The sequence below is a fragment of the Manis pentadactyla genome, chromosome 1 (assembly GCF_030020395.1).
Source record: "Manis pentadactyla isolate mManPen7 chromosome 1, mManPen7.hap1, whole genome shotgun sequence".
Lineage (NCBI taxonomy): Eukaryota > Metazoa > Chordata > Mammalia > Pholidota > Manidae > Manis > Manis pentadactyla.
In genome coordinates this window covers 145841089-145846485 of record NC_080019.1, presented here as the reverse complement: position 1 = coordinate 145846485, position 5397 = coordinate 145841089, and the positions used below count along the sequence as shown (strand labels likewise).

The window sequence follows — 5397 nt, the reverse complement described above, 5'->3', positions numbered from 1 at the left end:
TGGCACAAGAACAGAGCCACAGACCAGTGGAACAGAATAGAGACTCCAAACATTAACCCAAACATACATGGTCAACTAATATTCAATAAAGGGGCCGTGGACATACAGTGGGGAAATGACTGTCTCTTCAACAGATGGTGCTGGCAAAACTGGACAGCTACATGTAAGAGAATGAAACTGGATCACTGTCTAACCCCATACACAAAAGTAAATTCGATGTGGATCAAAGACTTGAATGTAAGTCATGAAACCATAAAACTCAGAAAAAAAATATAGGCAAAAATCTCAGACATAAACGTGAGTGACCTCTTCTTGAACATATCTCTCCAGGCAAGGAAAACAAATGCAAAAATGAACAAATGGGACTATATCAAGCTAAAAAGCTTCTGTACACAAAGGACACCATCAATAGAACAAAAAGGTATCCTACAGTATGGGAGAATATATTAAAAAATGACAGATCCGATAAAGCGTTGACATCCAAAATATATAAAGAGCTCACACACCTCAACAAACAAAAAGCAAATAATCCAATTAAAGAATGGGCAGAGGAGCTGAATAGACAGTTCTCTAAAGAAGAAATTCAGATGGCCAACAGTCACATGAAAAGATGCTCCACATCGCTTGTCATCAGAGAAGTGCAAATTAAAACCACAATGAGATATCATCTCATGTCCTTCATGTAATTGTAGATTAATGATACCAACATTTAAAAAAAAAGGAAAAACAGAGAAACACAGATAAAATGCTTCAAAGAAGATGTTATTTGTCCATCATCATCTGTATGCCTACAGATATCTTGAACTTAATATATTGAAGAAACTACTGACTTCCCCAACCATATTGCATATTTACTCTCCAGCTTGTTTTGCTTGTCCTGTAAGTAATGTGGATTAATAATCTATTATTTCATTTGTTTTATTCCAACCAAATCTTTGTGAATTGCATAATATTAGATAAGCTTGTCTTAAACTATGTTTATTATACATAGAAGTATATATTCAACAAATATTTAATTAATACCTATCATACGCATTCAGTTTTTTTAACTCTATAATCAATGATGAACAAACGGCAATTATTCTTCCCATAAAGAGTTTATAGTCTTCAAAGAAAAAGTCAAATCCATACATGATGCAATTAAAACTTCTGATAATACTTACTATAAATAAGCACAATAGCAGAAAATATAAAACAACAAGGAGCAGTGGAGGTACAGGCATACCTTGGAGATATCATGGATACAGTTCCAGACTATTACAATAAAGTGAGTCAAATGAATTTTTCATTTCCTAATGTATGAAAAGTTATGTTTACACTATACTGTAGTTCATTAAATGTGCAATAAAATTGTATCTAGAATAACAAAGGACATATTTTAATTTAAAAAATTTTATTGCTAAAAAATGCTAACCATCGAGTAAAGTTTTAATAAGTCGCAGTTTTTGGTGGAGGTGGAGGCTCTTGCCTTGAGGTTAATGGCTGCTGACTGCTAGAGTGTTGGTTGGGAAGCTGGGGTGGCTATGGCAGTTTCTTAAGATAAAACAAAATGACATTTGCCTCATTGGTTGACTCTTCCTTTCATGAATGATTTCTCTGTATCATAAGATGCTTTTTGGTAGCATTTTACCCACAGCAGAACTTCCAAAACCTTTTAGAGAACTAAGTCTGCTGCTGGTTTTTTTCAACCAAGTTTATGTAAATTCTAAATCTTTTGTTGTCATTTTAGCAATCTTCACAGCATCTTCACCAGGAGTGGATTCCATCTCAAGAAACTCTTTGTCATCCATAAGAAGCAGCCCCTCATCCATTCAAGAATATTTCTTTTTTTAACCATTCACTCATGGTCATTTGGGCTGTTTATAGTTCAGGGCTATATTACAAAGTTCAGGGCACTATTAAAAAGAAACCTGCAGTAAACTTATATCAACAAATACTTGTGTGGACCTATATTTCATTACTCTTAGATAATGAAGAAGTTGAACAACTGAGTTGTGCAATATACATATTTTTTAATTTTAGGAATTACATACAGTTCTCCAAAGTAGTCCCATCATTTCACATTCCCACCAGCATTTTATGAGAGTTCTGGTTTCTTCACATGCTCCACAATACTTGATAATTTTAGAAATTCTAGCTGGCATGTAGTTGTATATCATGGTTTTAATTACCATTGTCTTGATGTATAATGGCATTTACAGTATTTGATGTGCCTAGTGACTATGTATCTTTTTTCACGAAGCGTCCATACAAGTATTTTGCACATTTTTAAAGGGGACTTTTTATTTTATTACTGACTTTTAAGGGTTTTCATATTTTCTGCTATAGGTCCCTTTTGTATCTAAGACATTTTTAACCAGTCTAAAGCTTGCCTTACCATTCATTTTCTTAATATTTTTTAAAATAATTTTTTTTTATAAATTTTTAAAATCATTTTTTAACTATCCTAAGATTCTTGTTTCCAAAGGTATCTTTGCTTACTTCAAAGCATGGGTTGTTTTAAGTCTTTTGTTTAATTTGCAATATTTCTAGATTTTTATAAGATTCTTACAGATTTATAATTTAATTCTTTGGTGGTCAGGAAATATCCCCTATGGTTTCAATCCATTTACATTTTTTTCATATTTGTTTTAAGGCCTTTTATTGTCTATGTTGGTGAATATTTCATGTGCAAGTCAATAGAATGTGTACTAATGAGACTTTTGGTTGTAATCTTCTATAATATCAATTACATCAAATGTCTTCTTAATATTGTTGAAATTGTCTATGTCCTTAGTGAATTTTTTTCTGTTGGTATTTCTATCAATTGCTGAGAAAAGAGTGTGAAAATATCCAATTACCACTGTGGCCTTTCAGAACTCTCACCATTTTTCCTTTCAGAACTCTCACCTTTTGCTTCATATATTTTTAAAGTTTATTGTTATGAGCATATACATTTTGATTACTATGTTTAATGAATTAAAACTTTTATTATTAAAAATACCTATCTTCTTTAGTAATATTCCTTTTTTTAACTAATATTCCTTTGTCTAATATTAATATAGACACTTTAGCTTTTTGGTGATTAGTGTTTGAATGTAATTTTATATTTTGTTACCTAGGAACAGCTGATAGTTAGGCCTTGTTTTTTATTCTTTCTTGCATTTTTAGTCATTCTACTTGTAGAATCTGAGTCATTTATGTATAATTATGAGTATAGGTGGTGTACTGGGCTGAATAGTCTTCTCCACAAATTAATGCTCTTTTAGAGCCTGTGGATGTAATTTTATTTGTAAATAGGGTCTTTGCAACATAATTAAGATGAAATTGCAGAGGATTAAGGTGAGCTCTAAGTCCAATATGACTGGTGTCTTCATAAGAAGAAAGACATCTGGACATAGAGACACAGATACACAGAGGGAGGATGGCCATGTGGAGATGGAGGCAGAAAATAAAGTCATCCTTCCACAAGCCAAGGATGCTGGCAACCACCAGAAACTGGGACAGGAAAAGAAAGGAAGCCTTTGAAGGGAACATGGGCCTGCCAGCCCCTTGACGGACTTCCGAAGTCCAGAATGATGAGAGAATAATGTCTGTTGTCTTAAGTCACCCATTTTGTGATTATTTGTTACAACAGCTGTAGGAAATTAATGTAACTGGTTTTAAGCCTAGTGTCTACTTGTGTGTGTGTGTGTGTGTGTGTGTGTGTGTGTGTGTGTGTGTGTGTGTGTTTGTGAGAGAGAGTTTTTTTCCCTTTTTCTTTGATTTAATGTTTATTTTGTAGTATTCCACTTTGTTTCTTCTATGAGCTTACTAGTTGTATATGTTTATGTTTTATAGTATTCACCTTTTCTTTCATTTTACAATATTCAGCTTTAGTTATAAGAATCAACTTCCATTTCAAATGTACTTCTCTTTCTCCCTTCCAGTCCTTTACATTAATTTTTAATATTTTCTAATGTATCTATATTACATTCTGTATGTTCTGTATATTTCATAAATATGTACTCTATATATTTTATAAACCTCATAATAACTGTTATTATTACTGATAGTCTTCAGTTCTAGGTATTTCATTTGATTATTATTATTTTTTTAATTTTTAAAATTTATTTTTTCTACATTTGGGGAAATCACAGGGGTCAGCACATCCGGAGTGCAATGGATAAGCCTCGCCCTGGGAAAACCACCTTTGTGATCATGGTATCTCCTCTGCCAGGTAAGTATCATTTGATTATTTTTTATTCTCTCTTCTGCTCTTGGTATGTCCCGTTTTTAGGTATTATAACCTTAATTTTTATTATTTCTTTAAAAATCTTATTTTTAAAAATTTATTTATAAGATCTGAGTCAGAAGCTTTCTCTGATAATTCTAACATGTGGAGCCCCTCAGAGTCACTTCCTATTCCATAATTTTTTCCTGAGTATGAGCCTTTCTTTGCATATCTTATGAGTCTTGTTGTAAACAGGACATATAAGATACTATTTTATAGCAACTCTGGATTTTGTAACCCCTTGTACCTTAAGGGTAGCTGTTGCTTTAAAAATTTTTACTCATTTTAATTTTATTAATTTATTAATGTATTTATTTATCTACTTCAGTAACTTGTCTATAATTGATCTGTGGAATTTCGCTGGTGATATCACTTCTGTTTATACTTATAATTTTTAAAATTCTGACTTCCTTTGTGTCATTACTTTGTCTACATATGCTAGTAGTTAACACAGAATGGGAAAGCTGTGCTTAAACAACTTGAATTCGTAAAACTTCCAATCTCTGCTAATAAACCTGTGTTTGAGTTACAGACTGTATTCAACGTTGAGGCCATTTTCAGCTCTTGTTCAGCTGTGCTTTCCCCTGAGCCCTCTCCGGTGCTGACCCAAAGACGATGCTGATCCCGGAGCAGCAGAGTCACAGGGTTTTCCTGCTGTTTCCTATAGAGGTTGCCGATTTACTGATGATACAGTTAGGCCTGTTTTTTGTTTTTGTCTTTCCTTTTCCAGCCCAAATATAAAACATTACAAAATCAAGCATGACAGAGCAGAGGTCGGGGTGGAAGGGATACCCAAGAATGGTCCCAAGCAAGAAAGCTGCAGACTCCAATGGTTCTTACCCTTCTTAAGTAGTTTTCTTGAATAAGAAGTTGCTAATTCATTGTTTGCCCTTGTTCAATTTCCAGAGACAAGAAATTGTGGGATTTTAGGAAGCGTATTTTTCCATTTTAAATTTGTGTTGTTGTATTTAGGGAAGAAAATATGCAGTCGCCTCACTCAGCTACAGCTGGAAATCAAAAGTCTATTTGATGTGTTTGATGCAATTTTAAATTATATCATTTTAAAATTTATTTTTAAATTATTTTGCATGAATGCTATTTAGAAATGCAATTGATTTTTTTCTTTTTTTATTGGGATATACTAG

The 5397-nt window shown here is 32.8% G+C and overlaps 1 pseudogene; it reads right to left on the bottom strand.

Moving 5' to 3' along the window:
- Positions 1-4074: 4074 nt before the first annotated feature.
- On the bottom strand, positions 4075-4206 carry LOC118919284 (U1 spliceosomal RNA; annotated as a pseudogene).
- Between the last annotated feature and the right edge of the window lie 1191 nt (positions 4207-5397).